Raw genomic sequence first — 22,647 nt, forward strand, 5'->3', positions numbered from 1 at the left:
ATGGGTCACTTGTGACCTGGAGACGGAGTGCTACTATCCCCCAGGTGGCATATGCCATCATCGGATGTAATTTTTCCAGGTGTACAATATTTTTCCAGCAGTGTAAATAAATCTCTTTTTGTGCGGGAATCACAGCAACTGTGAGGTTGTAAGACTTGAATACACGGTGAGGTATGGAGGTGTAGATCAGTCCGGGAGGCGTACTCGGATATCCGACGTGGTAAGGGGACTGCTGGTGCAAAGCCTGAAATTCGGACTCAACTCACAGTGCAGCACACATTTTCGTATGCCACTAATAAACTGTGCAGCTAAAGTCTAACAATATTCGCAATTGCGAATACATTTCTGCTATTTCAGACAGCTGCAGATCGTAGCAGTGTCTGTTCCTTTAGGCACGCACGCAGATATGAAGGACATTACACTGTACACTGTAACACACGGACACTGTGAAATAGCTTTGTTTTATGTTATCAATCTTCCGGTTTAATGTAACCTACCACATTTTCTCTCCTGCATCAAGCTATTATCTATTCGTGCTTCTAAATCCACATCCTCGTCTTCAGAGCGAACAACAAAAAAGTGGTCTTGAAAACATTTGGACAACTGACGCGGATGTCACCCTTTTTAATGAATCACAGAAAATGCTTGAAGGTCAGTTATTGTTGTTGTGGTCTCCAATCCAGAGACTGGTTTGAGGCAGTTCTCCACACTACTCTATCCTGCGCAAGCTTCTTCGTCTCCCAGTACCTACTGCGACCTACATCCTACTGAATCTGCTTAGTGTATTCATCTTTTCATCTCCCTCTACGATTTTTACCCTCCGCGCTGCCCTCCAATACCGAATTGGTGATTCCTTGATGCCTCAGAACATGTCTCACCAACCGATCCCTTCTTCTAGTTAAGTTGTGCCACAAATTCCTCTTCTCCCCAATTCTATTCAGTACCTCCTCAGTAGTTATGTGATCTATCCATCTAATCTTGAGCATTCTTTTGTAGCAACACATTGGAAAATTTCTTTCCCGTCTTGTCTAAACTATTTATCGTCCATGTTTCACTTCCATACATGGCTACACTCCATACAGATACTTTGAGAAAAGGCTTCCTGACACTTAAATCTATACTCGATGTTAACAAATTTCTCTTCTTCAGAAACGCTTTCCTTCCCATTGCCAGTCTACATTTCATATCCTCCCTACATTGACTGTCATCAGTTATTTTTCTCCCCCAATACCAACACTCATCTACTACTTTAAGTGTCTCATTTCCTAATCTAATACCCTCAGCATCGCCTAATTTAATTCGGCTACATTCCATTATCCTCGTCTTGCTTTTATTGATGTTCGTCTTAGATCCTCCTGTCCATTCGGTTCAGCTTCTCTTCCAGGAACTTTGCTGTATCTGACAGAACTACAACGTCATCGGCAAACTTCAAAGTTTTTATTTCCACCTCATGGATTTTAATTCCTAATCCAAATTCTTCTTTTGTTTCCTTCACTGCTTGCTCACTATACAGATTGAATAACATCGGGGATAGGCTACAACCCAGTCTCACTCCCTTCTCAACCAGGAAAGGCCAGTACATTCGCCGAATGTCGTCTCGTTCCAACAGCTCCTCCACGTGCGCTGTTCGACGAGATCGCTACTGTCATCCATAACAATAAAGTCGGCGCCTAACGGACTGCACGAATTTATTTCCATCGAGTTGTCAATACGAGGTGCTGCCATCTGGAAAGTAGTAGTAGATTTTTGCGCCGCTAGGTGGCGAGAGCTGCATATCTGATGAGTCAGCGTGCGGAGTGACGTTCAGCTGAAAGGACGTGTTGCCTGTCCACAGTGTTATCCGTAATACTCTGTGTTTGGTGTGTGGCTATTTTACTATGGATCCGCGAACAGCCCGTCAGACCGCATCTGATGATGCAACCCTCTTGTCACCGGTTACCAGCGGCGACGAGAGCTGGATTTACGGTTATGACCCAGAGACAAAGCAACAAGCGTCCCAGTGGAAGAGCCCGGGCTCTCCAAGACCAACAAAAGCGAGACAGGTGAAGAGCAAAGTGAAGAGCATGATCATCGTTTTCTTCTTTGATACCAAGGGACTTGTGCACAGAGATTTCGTCCCACCCAACCAAACAGTAAACTCAGCATACTACTGTGACGTTTTGTGACAGCTCTATGAAAACGTGCGGCGACGACGGCCTGAACTTTGGCGTCAAGGGAACTGGCTGCGGCATCACGGCAACGCGCCCTGTCACATGTCCTTGTTCACCAGAACCTGTTTAGCAAAAAACAACATGGCGGCTGTACCCCACCCAGCGTACTCGCCAGATTTGGCACCTTGCGACTTCGCGCTGTTGCCAAAACTGAAACTAAAGTTGGAAGGCCGTCGGTTCGACACTCTAGAGAGGATACGAGAAGCATCCCTGGCGGTGATAAACACCCTCAAAGAACAGAAAACGTTTGACCAGTGGCAGAAGCGCTGGGACTGGTGTGTACGTGCGGATGGGAACTACTTTGAGGGTGATAGTGACCATTAGTCCAAAGGTAAGGTTTTCAGCAGATGGCAGCACCAGTCCCGAAAATTTTGGGTAGCATCTCGTACGTTCCGTCAATTCGTGTATCTCGTCCTTAAGTTCTGCATGGCAACATATATAAGCGGAGCACGTTTCGCCCACGGTGCCCACTACGGATACCTCATCCAATGGGAAGACTGTAAACAACTCAATAGTGCATCGCTGTATACAAGTGGCCACTTTCAAAATGGTTCAAATGGCTCTGAACACTATGGGACTTAAAATCTGAGGTCATCAGAACCCTAGACTTAGAACTACTTAAGCCTAACAAACCTAGGAAGATCACACACATCCATGCCCGAGGCAGGATTCGGACCTGCGACCGCAGCAGCAGCTCCATTCCGGATTGAAACGCCTACAATTGCTCTGCCACAGCGGCCGGCGCGGCTGTTTTCAGGAGGATGATTTCACCGGAAATTCGTAATAAAGATGATATTGCAATGAAATGAACACCCTTAGCTGCTTACAAGCGTTAACATACGTCAATGGGGACAGATGGAAATCTGTGCCCCGTACGGGACTCGAACCCGGGATCTCCTGCTTACATGACAGACACTCTATCCATCTGAGCCACCGAAGACACAGAGGATTTATCTCTGGCACGCCTCCCGTGAAACCCACATTCTCATCGTATTGTCCCGCACTACATTCGTAGTGCCCCCGCCAATTATACTCATTACTGGCGGCGCGTTGCCGATTCCCGTAAGAGTTCGGGCACTGTTTGTGCATTCGCACAGAAGAAGAAGATGGTCGGTATATGCTCTTTCGAACATGTCCGACAGAACAGATACCATCTTAGTATACAGGGTGTTACAAAAAGGTACGGTCAAACTTTCAGGAAACATTCCTCACACACAAATAAAGAAAAGATGTTGTGTGGACATGTGTCCGGAAACGTTTAATTAGAGCTCATTTTAGTTTCGTCCACCTACGCGCAATGGAGCACGTTATCATGATTTCATACGGGATACTCTACCCGTGCTGCTAGAACATGTGCCTTTACAAGTACGACACAACATGTGGTTCATGCACGATGGAGCTCCTGCACATTTCAGTCGAAGTGTTCGTACGCTTCTCAACAATAGATTCGATGACCGATGAACTACTAGAGGAGGACCAATTCCGTGGCCTCCACGTTCTCCTGACCTCAACCCTCTTGCCTTTCATTTATAGGGGCATTTGAAAGCTCTTGTCTACGCAACCCCTGTACCAAATGTGTGACTCTTCGTGCTCGTATTGTGGACGGCTGTGATACAATACGCTATTCTCCAGGGCTGCATCAGCGCATCAGGGATTCCATGCGACGGAGGGTGGATGCATGTATCCTCGCTAACGGAGGACATTTTGAACATTTCCTGTAACAAAGTGTTTGAAGTCACGCTGGTACGTTCTGTTGCTGTGTGTTTCCTTTGCATGATTAATGTGATTTGAAGAGAAGTAATAAAATGAGCTCTAACATGGAAAGTAAGCTTTTCCGGACAGATGTCCACATAACATATATTCTTTCTTTGTGTGTGAGGAATGTTTGCTGAAAGTTTTGCCGTACCTTTTTGTAACACCCTGTATATAAAGATGATAGTTCTGGTTTATGGGCCGCCAACGTGGGATGCTGACACACCATTTTCCACAGCTCAGTGTTTCTGCATCGGGCAACCAATATTGTGTTTGAGCATTAAGTAGTGTCTTCCTTGCTCACCGGCATTATTACATTTCTCCACATCCAGAGCAAACTGTCAATCAGTACGTCACATTTAAATTCCATTCAGGTCATCCCTACAGTCACTCAGTGACTGAGCACCCCAGTCTACTACAGCGTTATTGAAGAACATTTGCAGGTTACTGCTCATCCTATTCCTAACAAATAAAAATGCTATAATCTCTGAAGAATAACATTTAGCAACCTTCTTTTTTTTAATGCAATGAATAGCAGACCCAGGTAAAATAATTTTGGACGGTCCATGCTTCACAGCTATCCTTACAATCCAGGATCCACATCAGCTGTAATAATTAAACGGGGGCTCGGTGTACACTTTATGTGCCGCGCGTGATTAGCCGAGCGGTCTCGGGCGCTGAAGTCATGGACTGTGCAGCTGATCCCGGTGGTGGTTCGAGTCCTCCCTTGGGCATGGTTGTGTGTGTGTTTGTCCTTAGGATAATTTAAGTTAAGTTGTGTGTAAGCTTAGGGACTGATGACCTTAGCAGTTAAGTCCCATAAGATTTCACACACACACACACTACACTTTATGTACATGTGGTCTCACCTTTGTGTCACCTGAGGAGGCGGACAGGATGCGGCCGCTTCACGTCACATACATCTCCAGCCTGGAGAGGGGTCCGCGTTCGATTGCTGGCAGCAGCCGTCTTGCGTCTTGTCGCACTCCGTGATTGGTCGCAGCTCACCTGAAAACGGAAAGACGAAACGGCGTTACTCCAAGACGTCTCTTGTTCTGTGGTCCAGCAGATAATGGCATATTCCGTGTACACACAAGATACTGAATTTAACTGACGAAACCAGAAAAAACCTGTAAGAATTTAGGAAATCAAGACGTATAAGAAATGAAACTGACAAAAAGTGCAAAATCCGAAAGTGGCAATGGTTAGAGGAGAAATGAAAAATTGTTGAATCATGCATAACCATGATATAATGAAGAACCAAAAGTATTATGAGCAACTGCCACGACAGGTCTACTCCCAGTTACTGCGTTCCGGGTACGTCACGCAGTAAGGGACGTACGCAGGGTGGGCAGGAACTGGTTGAAAAGCTTGTAAGATAGTTGTAGGGTAGATTATGCCTAGAAATAATAGTGAAGAAAAAATTCTGTACGTGTCGCCGTTTCCAAGTTAATTAGCACTGAGGTTAGCCAGTCAGGTCATTGGGTGCGCTATCAAGCATCCCGCCAGAGGTGGCGACGCCAAACGCGTTCTTCATTTTATTTCTTAAAATCGAACAAAGACTGGACATGAGGCGGTAGTAAGGACCGAATCCGAGCCAAAGGTTGAACAGCCTGGTGCTCAGTCATCTACGCTATGAGAACAACTGACGTTAATTGTATCTGGTGCGTTGCTCGAATTCAACTTCTGAAAGGTTCGGATCGCTTAATGTGCTCCATAATCCTTAATTAAGTATGGATGAGGAAATTCAGAAGGTATTCATGATTAACTTTTGAAAGGCTCGGATTGTTTAATATGTGCCATAACCTTGAATTAAACACTGCGCGCGCAACGGCCTGATCGGCTAACTTCAATGCTAACTAATTCGAAAACGGCGCAACGTATCGAACTTTTTTTCTTAAAATTTATTCCTCAGTACAACCAATCCTTCAACACCCTTTCTGACCAGCCTGTACGCGAAATCATTGTAGAGAGGACATGGCCGCCAAACTAGGAAATCCACTGAGTAATCTACTCTGGAGGACAGATTATTACGGCCTGGAGCCTGACAGCGAGCAGACGGTACTGGAAACGGCAGTGCTGGTCGGCTGTCGGCCTGCTACTGTCGTTGGTGTCTATGGAAAGTGGCTGACAAGGTGTTGGCCATCCACGCCGCATCACAGAACGTGAAAACAAGGCATCACGAGTGGACTACATTGCCTAAGAAGCTTAAAATCTTGGGGATACTCGCTGTCACAAAACTGTTCCACAGGTGTGCAAAATACACTATCTGATCAAAGGTATCCGAACACCTAGTAATGGACGTTAATATGGGATGTCTCCATCCTCGCTGTTATGATGCCTTGAACTCTGCTGGAATCACATGCAATGGGGTGTCTGAATATCTGTGGACGAATCCGGGACCTTTCTTCCTCAAGAGCCAAAGCCAGAGAGGGTAGTGATGTTGGACTGCCTAGTCTAGAGGGAAGCCAAATTTCCAACTTATCCCAGAGGTGTTCCACTGGATTCAGGTCGGGAGTCTGCGCACGCTAGTTCATTTCAGGAACACTGTTACCTGCAAACAATTGTCTCACAGTGGCTACTCTATGACACGGTGCGTTGTTATGCTCATAGAAACATTCATCGTCTTCTAACGCGGCGCGCGGTCTCAGGTTCCATGTCAGGGACTGTGCGGACCCTCCCGCCGGAGGTTCCAGTCTTCCCTGGAGCATGGATGTGTGTGTGTTGTTCTTAGCATAAGTTAGTTTAAGTAGTGTGTAAGTCTAGGGACCGATGACCTCAGCAGTTTGGTCCCTTACGAATTCACACACAAACTTCCGCAAACCTCTTCTAACGCAAAATACTGTAAAACGTATACATATCGTACCCACGTTTATTGCTTTTTTAAGCACAACAAGGAAACGACAGATAAACGCGCAAAACACACCAAAGTACACGTCCGTACTTCACTGTTGGAACTACGTATAATGGTAGTTGACGTTAACCGTGCATCGGCAAAGCCCCTGCCTATAGCGTGATTCGTCACTACAGATTACTGGTTTCCAGTCTTACACCGTCCTGCGGCTTCGCTCTTTATATCAGCTCGAGGGTCTCTTTACAGTGACTACAGAAACGTGTTGCTAATGAGGAGCTGCTCAAGCACTGTACACTGTATTTCTAAGGTAACTTTAAAAACCTTACGATCCAGGATCGCTAATAAAGCGTATTTTGGATGACCGGTTTCGACAGAGCTACGTTATCATCGTCGGATCCTATGCTTTAAGACATTACAACATACTGTCCACCAGTGTCACCAGCTGGTCGTAAACGTGAACAATTTCTAAACGGCTCAAGACAGCTATGTTTATGTTTATACAGAGTCCTTTAATTTTGACGTGATCTTCACGATTGTGGGAAGCATACATTTGGTCCCGGGCATGGATGTGTATCTTTGTCCTTAGGATAATTTAGGTTAAGTAGTGTGTAAGCTTAGAGACTGATGACCTTAGAAGTTATGTCCCATAAGATTTCACACACATTTGAACATTTTTGAAGTGTACATGGAATGTGAAAGTACTTGTATTACTCAAAATGTTGTATTTTAAAGCATATGATCCATCGATGACAGCATGGCTCTGTCGAAACCGTTCATCCAATAAAATGGTTTTTTCAGCGATCTTGGCAAGTGGATTTTCTTCAGACACCATACACTGCAGGTCGCCCACATACTCGCTATGTCTGGAGTATACAACCATTTTTTGAACTCGCTACATACATTGTGCTATTCGGACTGCTGGCAGCAACTTAGAACTCACGAGTGCTTCCTTCCGCTGATTTCGTACTCCTGAGAGCAGATGAATACCAGGCTCTAACTCTTACGGGAATCGGCGAGATGCCATGGGTAAGGAGGCTAACGTGCGGGGGCACGACATCGGCAGTGGGTGGTATAAGTTGAGAACATGGCCCTGACGGGAGGCGTGTTAGGGTATTCCATGTGGTTGCGGTAACTGCTGTGTGTGGATGGCGTAGCGATCAGCTCAACTGACTAGTAAGCGGCAGACTCTGTGTCGAATTCAAGCCCGGAATTCCCCATTGATATAAAAAGATGCTCTTTGCAACTAATGTCTTTAATTCCTTTGTGCCCCGAAAAAGAAATTAAAGCTAATTAGCAAACAGAACAAGGAAGGGTGACATGAGATAGTGCTACCAAAATCACCAGTTGGCAAAGACCGTCAGTTGGCTTGTTTAGTGTTGCTTTAGATGCAGATGTAGATGTAGATTCCACATGTCCCACATAGGGCATCGAATAAAAATTGAGTCGGATCTGAAAAAGATCACGTTACTCCATGTGGAATGCTGTAGGTGGTCATGTAAAGCATTTTGTATCGTCATGTACACTCCTGGAAATTGAAATAAGAACACCGTGAATTCATTGTCCCAGGAAGGGGAAACTTTATTGACACATTCCTGGGGTCAGATACATCACATGATCACACTGACAGAACCACAGGCACATAGACACAGGAAACAGAGCATGCACAATGTCGGCACTAGTACAGTGTATATCCACCTTTCCCAGCAATGCAGGCTGCTATTCTCCTGTGGAGACGATCGTAGAGATGCTGGATGTAGTCCTGTGGAACGCCTTGCCATGCCATTTCCACCTGGCGCCTCAGTTGGACCAGCGTTCGTGCTGGACGTGCAGACCGCGTGAGACGACGCTTCATCCAGTCCCAAACATGCTCAATGGGGGACAGATCCGGAGATCTTGCTGGCCAGGGTAGTTGACTTACACCTTCTAGAGCACGTTGGGTGGCACGGGATACATGCGGACGTGCATTGTCCTGTTGGAACAGCAAGTTCCCTTGCCGGTCTAGGAATGGTAGAACGATCGGTTCGATGACGGTTTGGATGTACCGTGCACTATTCAGTGTCCCCTCGACGATCACCAGGGGTGTACGGCCAGTGTAGGAGATCGCTCCCCACACCATGATGCCGGGTGTTGGCCCTGTGTGCCTCGGTCGTATGCAGTCCTGATCGTGGCGCTCACCTGCACGGCGCCAAACACGCATGCGACCATCATTGGCACCAAGGCAGAAGCGACTCTCATCGCTGAAGACGACACGTCTCCATTCGTCCCTCCATTCACGCCTGTCGCGACACCACTGGAGGCGGGCTGCACGATGTTGGGGCGTGAGCGGAAGACGGCCTAACGGTGTGCGGGACCGTAGCCCAGCTTCATGGAGACGGTTGCGAATGGTCCTCGCCGATACCCCAGGAGCAACAGTGTCCCTAATTTGCTGGGAAGTGGCGGTGCGGTCCCCTACGGCACTGCGTAGGATCCTACGGTCTTGGCGTGCGTGCGTCGCTGCAGTCCGGTCCCAGGTCGACGGGCACGTGCACCTTCCTCCGACCACTGGCGACAACATCGATGTACTGTGGAGATCTCACGCCCCACGTGGTGAGAAATTCGGCGGTACGTCCACCTGGCCTCCCGCATGCCCACTATACGCCCTCGCTCAAAGTCCGTCAACTGCACATACGGTTCACGTCCACGCTGTCGCGGCATGCTACCAGTGTTAAAGAGTGCGATGGAGCTCCGTATGCCACGGCAAACTGGCTGACACTGACGGCGGCGGTGCACAAATGCTGCGCAGCTAGCGCCATTCGACGACCAACACCGCGGTTCCTGGTGTGACCGCTGTGCCGTGCGTGTGATCATTGCTTGTACAGCCCTCTCGCAGTGTCCGGAGCAAGTATGGTGGGTTTGACGAACCGGTGTCAATGTGTTCTTTTTTCCATTTCCAGGAGTGTATATGGTAGCTAAGCGGTGTGTATCGGCCAATCCGTTGTGTAGAATCACCACAGTCAGATATGTAGATATCGAGACCTGAACGACAGGCAAAGAGCAGGTGCCATGTTTGGACGTGCCCAGGTCCACAAGGTGAGTGAAGTTGTCCAATTTGTTGCAGTACCTTTGCAGACTGAGCAACGGGTCTACAAGAAATGGCGTACCACCCGCTGCCACGTAAAACTGTGCAAAAGCAGCTGTTTAAAAAAAATCTCAACCGAAATGAATTAGAGACAAGTGCCACCCATAATGGTGATCGGTCTGAAACCCTACAGGAATTGGTGCAGATCCTTCTCAAGCAGTGTCGTAGTTCACTGTGAAAAAAGCTTCATACAAGGGACATCTGCAGCCGATCACTTCCGGAAAGGCCACTGGTCGCATTCGCAGACAAACTTCCCCGTCCCCAGCCAGCCAAACAATGCCGAAAGTGGGCAGTAGCTGACTGTGCCTATCCAGCGAATCGCGATTTCGCCTCTTTTTTCAGATGACCCAAGCCGCCGATTGCACCGACATCTTCAAGGCGCTCTCGTTTTCCAATATCGCTGTCATCTCAGGTTTATGGTGTGACGAACACGCAGACACCTAATCGCAACCTCTACTCATTCGCTAACAAGGGGAGGCCGCCAATTGTGAAATTCAGATTCGATTCATACTGGGCATAATAAAAGCTCATGGCCAGAGGTGTAATGTGGCAAAGCACCAAGATGCACTTCTCAGCCGTTGTCGAGAAAATCGACAGTTAAAAGAAACCGCTGCTGTGAAATACTCTCTCCGATTGATAATTTTATACAGCGTCGTGGCGCAGCGGTAAGCGCTCCGATATATATATATATATATATATATATATATATATATATATATATATATATATATATATATATATATTCGGCCTATTCAACATCCGTCCTTCAAGTGTAACGAGCGAGTAACGGAGTTCATATTTCATACCTGCCACAGGAAATTTGTGTTCGTGGGGTCTCTATTCTAAATCGAACGTTTGACTTACGCTATAGGTATTCGTTTCGGAATATCGTTCCTACGTCTTCCGTTAACTATACGTGGTTAACATTATGAAGACAATTGATAAAATTTGTGAAATACAACTTTGTTTGAGGAAAACATAATGATATTCGAAGTCGCCAGTGTTTTCACTGCCAACGACTTTCAGCAACTTATTATATGCATAATTGTTGCAACTGATTGCCGGGAATTATATATATATATATATATATATATATATATATATATATATATATATATGTGTGTGTGTGTGTGTGTGTGTGTGTGTGTCTGTGCGTATGTATGTGTGTACACACATTTGAATTGCAAAAAATAAATACTAAAAAAAAAGTTGCCTGGCGCGAGATTCGATCCGGCGACCTTCGGATTACGAACCCGAGAGCTTACTGCTGCGCCACGACGCTGTAGAAAATTGTTAATCGTAGAGAGTATTTCACCGCAGCGGTTTGTTTTAACTGTCGATTTTCTCGACAACTGTTGAGAATTGCATCTTGGTGCTTTGCCACATTACACCTCTGGCCATGAGCTTTTATTATGCGCAGTATGAATGAAATCTGAATTTCACAATTGGCGGCCTCCCCTTGTAAGTCACCAAATCCTAATGCCATAGAGGATGTCTGGAACTATTTGGAACACCAGGTAAAACATACAGAGTCCAGTGAGCTTAATGTGACCACCCCTATGTTCAACGTCATTGGGCAGCAACCACTCACAGAGGGCAGGTGGCAGCACTAGCACCGACGGATATATAAGCCGACTCGGGAGCGCACGAAAAACAGCGCAGTCTTCGTTGTGCGGAAACCGGGCGATTTATCTGACATGAAAAAGGACATAATCATTCGCTTTCGGCCGAAGGGTAGAACCATTTCCGAGTTTCTAAACCTCGTTCCGGCTTGTTTAAAATATACCCTGCACGTCGATATGGTGCTATTCAAAACTGGGGCCGACGCAACTGTGCTGCAGCGCGGCCCACATGGGAGCGGTGTACGACACTCACAAAGATGTGTAACGGCGAGTGGACGTCCAACCTTTGAGCAACTCACCGCCACGGTTAACCAAGGAGCTACCAACAACGCCCGCAACTGGACGGGGAGGGGGAACGACAAACCGGACTATCTGCCCCGAGAGCTAGAAAACCTGAAGAAATTCTGGTCGTATGTAAAGTACACAAGCGGCAAGACGCAGTCAATACCTTCGCTGCGCAGTGCCGATGGTACTGTTACCGACGACTGTGCCGCTAAAGCGGAGTTACTGAACGCAGTTTTCCGAAATTCCTTCACCAGGGAAGACGAATGGAATATTCCAGAATTTGAAACACGAACATCTGCTAGCATGAGTTTCTTAGAAGTAGATACCTTAGGGGTTGCGAAGCAACTCAAACCACTTGATACGGGCAAGTCTTCAGGTCCAGATTGTATACCGATTAGGTTCCTTTCAGATTGCGCTGATACAACAGCTCCCTATTTAGCACTCATATACAACCTCTCGCTCACCGATAGATCTGTACCTACAGACTGGAAAATTGCGCAAGTCGCACCAATGTTTAAGAAGGGTAGTAGGAGTAATCCATCTAACTACAGACCTATATCATTGACGTCGGTTTGCAGTAGGGTTTTGGAGCATATACTGTATTCAAACATTATGAATCACCTCGAAGGAAACGATCTATTGATACGTAATCAGCATGGCTTCAGAAAACATCGCTCTTGTGCAACGCAGCTAGCTCTTTATTCGCACGAAGTAATGGCCTCTATCGACAGGGGATCTCAAGTTGATTCCGTATTTCTAGATTTCCGGAAAGCTTTTGACAGCGTTCCTCACAAGCGACTTCTAATCAAGCTGCGGGCCTATGGGGTATCGTCCCAGTTCTGCGACTAGATTCGTGATTTCCTGTCAGGAAGGTCGCAGTTTCATAGTAATAGATGGCAAATCATCTAGTAAAATTGAAGTATATCAGGTGTTCCCCAGGGAAGCGTCCTGGGACCTCTGCTGTTCCTGATCTATATAAATGACCTGGGTGACAATCTGATCAGTTCACTTAGGTTGTTCGCAGATGATGCTGTAATTAACCGTCTAGTAAGGTCATCCGAAGACCAGTATCAGTTGCAAAGCGATTTAGAAAAGATTGCTGTATGATGTGGCAGGTGGCAGTTGACGCCAAATATCGAAAAGTGTGAGCTGATCCACATGAGTTCCAGAAGAAATCCGTTGGAATTCGATTACTCTATAAATAGTACAATTCTCAAGGCTGTCAATTCAACTAAGTACCTGGGTGTTAAAATTACGAACAACTTCAGTTGGAAAGACCACATAGATAATATTGTGGGGAAGGCGAGCCAAAGGTTGCATTTCATTGGCAGGACACTTAGAAGATGCAACAAGTCTACTAAAGACACAGCTTACACTACACTCGTTCGTCCTCTGTTAGAATATTGCTACACGGTGTGGGATCCTTACCAGGTGGGATTGACGGAGGACATCGAAATGGTGCAAAAAAGGGCAGCTCGTTTTGTATTATCACGTAATAGGGGAGAGAGTGTGGCAGATATGATACGCGAATTGGGATGGAAGACATTACAGCAAAGACGTTTTTCGTCGCGGCAAGATCTTTTTACGAAATTTCAGTCACCAACTTTCTCTTCCGAATGCGAAAATATTTTGTTGAGCCCAACCTACATAGGTTGGAATGATCATCAAAATAAAATAAGAGAAATCAGAGCTCGAACAGAAAGGTTTAGGTGTTCGTTTTTCCCGCGCGCTGTTAGGGAGAGGAATAGTAGAGAGATAGTATGATTGTGGTTCGATGAACCTTCTGCAAAGCACTTAAATGTGAATTGCAGAGTAGTCATGTAGATGTAGATGTAGATGTAGAGGCAATTTCAGTTGGCGACGAACTGACATTCTTCAAGGAAAAAAACCTTGCTTCACAAAGCGCCTAATATCTATCGATTATTGATACAATTTGAAACACATCCCAGTTTGTTTTTGAAGATTTTTGTACACATTCTAAGCTGATTTCTGAACGAATCATAAGTTGATTTTTGAAGTCCCTGCTCGGTGAATCCTGCAAACAAAAGGGGACGGGACTACATGAGCTGTGTCGAATAAACCCGAACAGCTGAGTGCCAATTGCTGTTTATTTATGTGGTTGACTGGGTGTGCAAATGGTCGGCGTTGTTATAATTATTAGTGAAATCCACAGAACACCAGAGTGGAAATAAACGACTAACAGGATTAACACGATTAACAGGTAAGAAGGATTACATATTATCTTGTCGGTGTATGTAAGAAATGAAATTTTTACAGCAAATTTTTGCCATACGGCTAGACTACTAAGGGCCATTTGCACAGCCCCAGTTGGCAGCCGCTTCAGTTCTGTTCTCGGAAGAGCGAGGAGAAACGTCGTTGTACGAACACGTAATAACACATAACCGGAGAAATAACGTGGGATAACTAAACCGGTGATTCTGGCAGGGTTAGCGAAGTTAACAGGAGAATATGTTTTGACTATGAAAGGAATAGTTACAGAATTAGTGATAACAAGATTGTTTATTTGAACGAGGAAGGAGAAGAAATATAACGGTTTCAGAGTTATATAAAAGTTTCGTACTACTACTACTTTTCTATCTCGTGTTTGAGAAACCAGATGGTGATAGTGGTGGTGGTCAGTGTTTAACGTCCCGTCGACAACGAGGTCATTAGAGACGGAGCGCAAGCTCGGGGTAGGGAAGGATTGGCAAGGAAATCGGCCGCGCCCTTTCAAAGGAACCATCCCGGCATTTGCCTGAAGCGATTTAGGGAAATCACGGAAAACCTAAATCAGGATGGCCGGAGACGGGATTGAACCGTCGTCTCCGCGAATGCGAGTCCAGTGTGCTAACCACTGCGCCACCTCGCTCGGTGAGAAACCAGAGCACATGAGTGAAATCTGAAACTATTTCCTAACATAAAACTTTTCGCTTGTAGTATGCCTAACAGGCATCTGAATTTATTTATTTATTTATTTACTTTTTTTTAAAATTTGTGGTAAGATCTTATGGGACCAAGCTGCTCAGATCACCAGTCACTAAGCTTACGCACTACTAAATCTAATGTTCAATGTGGCTACCTTTGGCTACACGACAAACATCGACGCGGTAGCCAAACGCGTCCCACACACACAGAAGCGTATCTGCTGTTTCTGAGTGCACGGCAGCAGTGGCCCGGTTCCCCAGATCGTTCAGAGTGGTCGGTAGAGGCGGGACGTAAACAGCTTCCTTCACATAGCCCCACAAGAAATAGTCGCAGGGTGTGAGATCAGGAGATCTCAGTGGCCAGAAGTGCAGAGCCAGGTCCTCAAGTCCCCTGCGACCGATCGAGCACTGAGGAAGGGAGTCATCCAAAAAGCCTCGTACATCACGGTGCCAATGGGGCGGATCTCCACCCTGTTGGAAAATGAAATCCTGGGAATCTTCCATAACTTGAGGGAACAGCCATTGTTCCAAAATTTCAAGGTGCGTGATTCTCGTTACAGTTCTTTCCGCAAAGAAAAATGGTCCACAGGCTTTTGTACAGGATACGGCACAGAAAACGTTGATCTTCGGTGAGTCTCTTTCGGGCAATGGTGAATGTGGATTTTCCATACCCCATACATGGACATTGTGTCTGTTGACTTTTTCACTAAGGTGGAACATCGCTTTATCGTTAAAAGTTACACGCTGTAGAAATGAGTCATCCTCCATCTTTACTAGCATATAACCAGAAAATGCGAGACGCTTCTCTTTGTTATTGGAGTTGAGAGCTTGCACACGTTGTAATCGGTAGGGTTTGTACAGCAAACGCTGTCTCAGAACTCGCCATACAGCTGGTAGGGGTTGAGCCGTGGTAAAAATTGCTATTTTGAAGAGCGCGCCGCAGCCCGTAGTGTGAAACAGTCGCCCTCCGTTTCTGGCGGTGGCACCGCTGTGGCAATCGCAGCTTTGGTGTCTCCCTCTGGTGGAAAAGGGGAAAAGTTGCCTGTTCAAGTGCACTTAAGGGGCGCTATCGGCTCCGCAAAAGAGTGAGTCTGTAAGTCTCGGCGAGGATAAGCGGATAGGCAGTTAGTCAGTCAGTCAGTCAGTCAGTCGGAGGCAGTTGGACAGCCAGGACAGTCTGTCAGTCTAGGCGAGTCTGGTCAGTTGGTCGGCCAAGTTAGTCTGGGTCTGTCTCTTGTCCGCATTGGTGAGACGATTAGTGCCTGTCGGTCGTCCGGAGTGCTAGCATGTGTTAGGCCGCCAGTCTGCTCGAGTTTCCTCAGACAAATGGGCACTGGCGATTGGATCGATCGGTAGGTCGGTCGCGCACTGGGACACGACTTGTCCGCCTGGAGCGTCGACGCATGCGAGGTCTCCACGTGAGTCCAGTGGGCCGCGCCGTATAGAAAGGGGTAGTGGCTTCGCGGGTCACACGAGAGTAACAGAAGCGAAACCACCACATCGGCTGGCCGGTGCGAGCTGCGACGCCGTGAGACGGGAGATCGGCGCGCCTTCCTGCGTCCGTCGAAGCTGGTGGCAGCGGACGTTTCGGGAGAGCGTTTTGGGGATGCTGCACCAGGTCTTCGCTAGAAATCGCAGTTATTAGAAGTTGGGTGATTAGTGATATGTTGTTTCAGTTACTTGCTAAATTCTACTTGTGTTCTTGGTCAGTCTCTCGTCTCCAGCTTGCTCGCCTGTCTCTCGTCCGCATTTGTTAGGCAGTTAGTTTTTGTCTGTCTGTCTGTCGATCTGCCATACGTTAATAGCTGCCTCTGTCATGTGTGTAGGATTCGGTGTTAACGAATTTATAGAATTAACGTAAAGGCCTATCATCTTGCGAGGCGGTATATGTGTAATGTAGAGCATATTGTACACTTTATGTAAGTCTGAATTTCATGGGTTTTATTTAAATAGTCATTTTTATAAAGTTGCCAATCTTCCACCATAAGAGCCCTTTTAAAAACAATTTGCACTTTTGGTGGCAAATAATTTCTTAATGTGAGTGTATGTACCATTTCCATCCCTCTTAAGCGGTGCGTACTTAATGTGTTTGTGTGAGTTGTTAAAATTTTTAGTTTAAGGTAATCTACCATTTCCATCCCTCTTACGGGGTGCGTAATTAATGTGTTTTCAGAGGTCGTCGTTAGCGGTCGTGACTACGGCCGTGTTGAAAAGCAGCTGAAGCTTCTCAGCCCGAAGGCTCCTAGTGTAATAATAATAATAATAATAATAATAATTTAAAGGGTGTTTTCTGATTGTAATTTTAAATCTGTTTATGAAAAGTCTTACAGGAATAAAATTCACATTTGTTAAAGGTAATTTTATTTTCCTATCAGTTACTTCCTGGCAACTACTTCCACGCTCACCTAGTGTGATTAAATGTGTTAATGTTCTTGGTGAATCGCTAGTAAATAAAGTAATTTCTTTAAGAAAAAGATTTTGAAAGTAAAAATTCACGGTTCAGGGGTATTCCAAATTCTCGACTGATTCTGTTGGTGGACTTATTGGGACTGCGCACAGAACGTTTTTGAATCCGTTGAACAACAACCTCTGACACGCGTGGTCGGCCTGTCGTTTGCACTTACTCCCAGTCTGTTTAAATTGCTTAAACGAACGGCTAATGCTTTTGCGAGTTGGTGGTTGAATAAGAATTTGGTACGAAATGCCCGCTCACTTTTCGCGAACTAAGAACGCAGAAAACCTTGCGCTCAACAGTCGCCATCGCATTCACAACTGACAGCGCGAACTCTACCGGCCCCTTCTGAAACCATCGCCGTCCGCCTGCCGCCGTCAGCCAAAAACTTTCAAACTTCCTCTTTTTGAAAACGGGTCAATCATTTAGAATAACCCTGTCTTCTCTCGCGTTATAAACGAGGTAGATAAATTTGTGGAAAATAATCTCGCTTATTTGGCGTGTATTTTTTATTTATCTAGCACACAGTGACAAAACAGACGTAATCAAATTGAAAAATTATACCAGTGTTGGCTACTGTTCGTATTAACAGCTTTTTCAGTATCAGACAACGACATTTTGATTTTTCATGTAGCCAAACGTATGACGAACTTTGATGAGGTAATAGATTCTTTCGCACAAAGGAAAGCACGTCGTATAAGACTGTAACAAGATTTGAGAAATAAAATGCTGGGACCTACGGATTGAGGAAATTGATCCCGTGTTGATTGTCTCTTGTCTTTAGTGGTTTCATGTTTCCTATATTTAATTTTACGTCACACAAAAGAGAAATAAGCAATAAAAAGTGCAAATATTCTAAAGAGATCTTATTTTCCCGGACACAAATAATCCCACTATATCTAACTTTAACCTATCCATTTCCCTTTTTAAATTTTCTAACCCACCTGCCCGATTAAGGGATATGACATACCACGCTCCGATCCGTAGAAGTCGCTGTAATAGTGAATAGGAAAATAGGAATGCGGGTAAGCTACTACAACCAGCATAGTGAACGCATTCTTGTGGCCAAGATAGATTCGAAGCCCACGCCTACCACAGTAGTACAAGTTTATATGCCAACTGGCTCTGCAAATGACGAAGAAATTGAAGAAATATATGATGAAATAAAAGAAATTATTCAGATAGTGAAGGGAGATGAAAATTTAATAGTCAGGGGTGACTGGAATTCGTCAGTAGAAAAAGGGAGAGAAGGAAACGTAGTAGGTGAATATGGATTGGGGGTAAGAAACGAAAGAGGAAGCTGCATGGTAGAATTTTGCACAGAGCATAACCTAATCATAAAAGAAGATTCTATACTTGGAAGAAGCCTGGAGATACTGATAGGTTTCAGATAGATTATATAATGGTAAGACCGAGATCTAGGAACCAGGTTTTAAATTGAAAGACATTTCCAGGGGCAGATGTGGACTCTGACCACAATCTATTGGTTATCAACTGTAGATTAAAACTGAAGAAATTGCAAAAAGGTCGGAATTTAAGGAGATGGGACCTGGATAAACTGAAACAACCAGAGGTTGTACAGAGTGTCAGGGAGAGCAGGGGGAACATTTGACAAGAATGCGGGTAAGGAATACAGTAGAGGAAGAATGGGTAGCTTTGAGGGATGAAGTGGTGAAGGCAGCAGAGTATCCAGTAGGTGAAAAGACGAGGGCTAGTAGAAATCCTTGGATAACAGAAGAAATATTGAATTTAATTGAAGAAAGGAGAAATATAAAAACGCAGTAAATGAAGCAGGCAAAAGGGAATACAAACATCTCAAAAATGAGATCGACAGGAAGTGCAAAATGGCTAAGCAGGGATGGCTAGAGGACAAATGTAAGGATATAGAGGCTTATCTTACTAAAGGTAAGATAGACACTGCCTACAGGAAAATTAAAGAGACCTTTGGAGAAAAGAGAGCCACTTGTATGAACATCAAGAGCTCAGATGGAAACCCAGTTCTAAGCAAAGAAGGGAAAGCAGAAAGGTGGAAGGAGTATATAGAGGGTCTATACAAGGGCGATGTACTTGAGGACAATATTATGGAAGTGGAAGAGGATGTAGATGAAGATGAAATGGGAGATACGATACTGCGTGAAGAGTTTAACAGAGCACTGGAAGACCTGAGTCGAAACAAGGCCCCGGGAGTAGACAACATTCCATTAGAACTACTGATAGCCTTGGGAGTGCCAGTCCTGACAAAACTCTAGCATCTGGTGAGCAAGATGTATGAGACAGGGGAAATTCCCTCATACTTCAAGAAGAATATAATAATTCCATTCCCAAAGAAAGCAGGTGTTGACAGGTGTGAAAATTACCGAACTATCAGTTTAATAAGTTACAGATGCAAAATAGTAACGCGAATTCTTTACAGACGAATGGAAAAACTAGTAGATGCGGACCTCGGGGAGGATCAGTTTGGATTCCGTAGAAATATTGGAACACGTGAGGCAATACTGACCTTACGACTTATCTTAGAAGTTAGATTAAGGAAAGGCAAACCTACGTTCCTAACATTTGTAGACTTAGAGAAAGCTTTTGACAATGTTAACTGGAATACTCTCTTTCAAAATATGAAGGTGGCAGGGGTAAAATATAGGGAGCGAAAGGCTATTTACAATTTGTATAGACACCAAATGGCAGTTATGAGAGTTGAGGGGCATGAAAGGGAAGCAGTGGTTGGGAAGGGAGCGATACAGGGTTGTAGCCTCTCCCCGATGTTATTCAATCTGTATATTGAGCAAGCAGTAAAGGAAACAAAAGAAAAATTCGGAGTAGGTATTAAAATCCGTGGAGAAGAAATAAAAACTTTAAGGTTCGCCGATGACATTGTAATTCTGTCAGAGACAGCAAAGGACTTAGAAGAGCAGTTGAACGGAATTGACAGTGTCTTGAAAGGAGGATATAAGATGAACATTAACAAAATCAAAACAAGGATAATGGAATGTAGTCGAATTAAGTTGGGTGACGCTGAGGGTATTAGATTAGGAAATGAGACACTTACAGTAGTAAATGAGTTTTGCTATTTGGAGAGCAAAATAACTGATGATGGTCGAAGTAGAGAAGATATAAAATGTAGACTGGCAATGGAAAGGAAAGCGTTTCTGAAGAAGAGAAATTTGTTAACATCGAGTATAGATTTAAGTGTCAGGAAGCCTTTTCTCAAAGTATCTGTATGGAGTGTAGCCATGTATGGAAGTGAAACATGGACGATAAATAGTTTGGACAAGAAGAGAATAGAAGCTTTCGAAATGTGGCGCTACAGAAGAATGCTGAAGATTAGATGGGTAGATCACATAACTAATGAGGAGGTATTGATTAGAATTGGGGAGAAGAGAAGTTTGTGGCACAAATTGACTAGAAGAAGGGATCGATTGGTAGGACATGTTCTGAGGCATCAAGGGATCACCAGTTTAGTATTGGAGTGCAGCATGGAGGGTAAAAATCGTAGAGAGAGACCAAGAGATGAATACTCGAAGCAGATTCAGAAGGATGTAGGTTGCAGTAGGTACTGGGAGATGAAGAAGCTTGCACAGGATAGAGTAGCAGGGAGAGCTTCATGAAACCAGTCTCAGGACTGAAGAGCACAACAACAACAACAACAACAACAACAAGTTCTGGGGGACTTATGACCTCAGATGTTAAGTCCCATGTGGTTAGAGCCATTTGAACCATTTCTTCAGAAGGATGTGCGCTACCAAATGAACATATTTTTGAAAAATCGATTTTTTAAAATTTTTGACGTCCAGTCTCAAGCACTCGAGGGAAGGGCGCCACTATCAAATTTTTGTCCCCGTTCGGAAATATACTCGATCTGGGACTGCTATTAACAGGGACTCCTGAACGAGCGTTCAGCGAACGTTGCAGGCGCTTGGTCCGTGCACCCACGCTGACTTCTGTTCATCGGCGTCGAAGGCTGGAATTTTCACGCCAGCACCGCAACTGCACGTCCACTGAGTGCCCGGCAGGTGGCCTTCTCACATGAATCACGTTTTATGCTCCGTCGGGCAGGTGACTGTGGGTGTGAACGGCGTGAAATCTCGGAAAGCAAGCACCCTGCAACGGGGAGGGAGCAATAAGGTCTCTATAATGTTTCCATTTGTGTTCTCTCCATTTTGTAAGGTGCAATGGATCAACACAAGTGTGCATCTGTCATTAGGGACCATGTCCACCGCTTCCCACTGTTTGTATTTTAGTCGGCTCGATGGCGTCTACCAGCAGGACACCGCGACGCCTCACACAGCTGGCAGTGTACATGCGTACCTAGAAGGAATGATAATCAATCGAAACCGTCAGCTGCTAACAGGTGATGTTGACGCACCTCAATGGGGCAGTTGAAAATGTGTGCCCCGACCGGGATCTCCTGCTTACATGGCAGACGCTTTATCCATCTGAGCCACCGAGGGCACAGAGGATAGCGCGACTGCACGGACTTATCCCTTGCACCGTTCCCGTCAGACCCAAATTGCCAACATTCGGTTTGTTCTTGAAGGATAGTTGCCCATTCACTCATTACTCGTGCCAACTAAGGTGACCGAGCGAGGTGGCGCAGTGGTTAGGCACTGGACTCGCATTCGGGAGGACGACGGTTCAATTCCGCTTCCGGCCATCCTGATGTTGGTTTTCCGTGATTTCCCTAAATCGCTCCAGGAAAATGCTGGGATGGTTCCTGTTGTGGTTGGCAGGAGAGCCAACACCATGTTACTAAAGGAGGCCGAAATGCACGCGTTTAGCTCACGCAGGCTGGCGTGAGGTCTGGAACATGACAAGGGAATTAGAATTGAAAAAAAAACGGACGTAGCTGGTGGAATACTTAACTTTAATCCATTCATGACGAACGTCGCTCGTGACAGTGCATGATTCACAATATCAGTGTAACTGATAATGGCGCCTTGCTAGGTCGTAGCAAATAACGTAGCTGAAGGCTATGCTAACTATCGTCTCGGCAAATGAGAGCGTAGAAGTCAGTGAACCATCGCTAGCAAAGTCGGCTGTACAACTGGGCGAGTGCTAGGAAGTCTCTCTAGACCTGCCGTGCGGCGGTGCTCGGTCTGCAATTACTGATAGTGGCGACCCGCGGGTCCGACGTATACTAACGGACCGCGGCCGATTTAAAGGCTACCACCTAGCAAGTGTGGTGTCTGGCGGTGACACCACAGTTCCTTTGCAAGGGCACGCCCAACTTCTTTCCCCGTCCTTCCCTACTCCGATGTCTGGTCTCCTTCCCCAAAACAACCGAACTAAGGTGACGATTCCCGTAAGAGTCCGGGCAAAGGGTGAGGATTCGCATAGAAAACGGTCAATGGCCGGATAGACTTTAACTATATGAAGATAGTAACTGTTCCGAAAGAACAGATACCAATGATGACCATGCAGCTTCTCTAGAAACAA

The 22,647-nt window shown here is 45.5% G+C and overlaps 1 protein-coding gene across 2 annotated transcripts in view; it reads right to left on the reverse strand.

Annotated features, from left to right (window-relative positions):
* Positions 1-22,647, reverse strand: part of LOC126291814 (facilitated trehalose transporter Tret1-2 homolog) — a 179,982-nt gene that overhangs the window by 86,607 nt on the left and 70,728 nt on the right. For both annotated transcript variants that reach the window (XM_049985511.1, XM_049985510.1), the window contains exon 3: positions 4,832-4,970. The gene's annotated coding sequence lies outside the window, so the exon portion shown is untranslated. The remainder of the gene's footprint in view (positions 1-4,831; positions 4,971-22,647) is intronic.

This window comes from Schistocerca gregaria, chromosome 9, assembly GCF_023897955.1.
Source record: "Schistocerca gregaria isolate iqSchGreg1 chromosome 9, iqSchGreg1.2, whole genome shotgun sequence".
Classification (NCBI taxonomy): domain Eukaryota; kingdom Metazoa; phylum Arthropoda; class Insecta; order Orthoptera; family Acrididae; genus Schistocerca; species Schistocerca gregaria.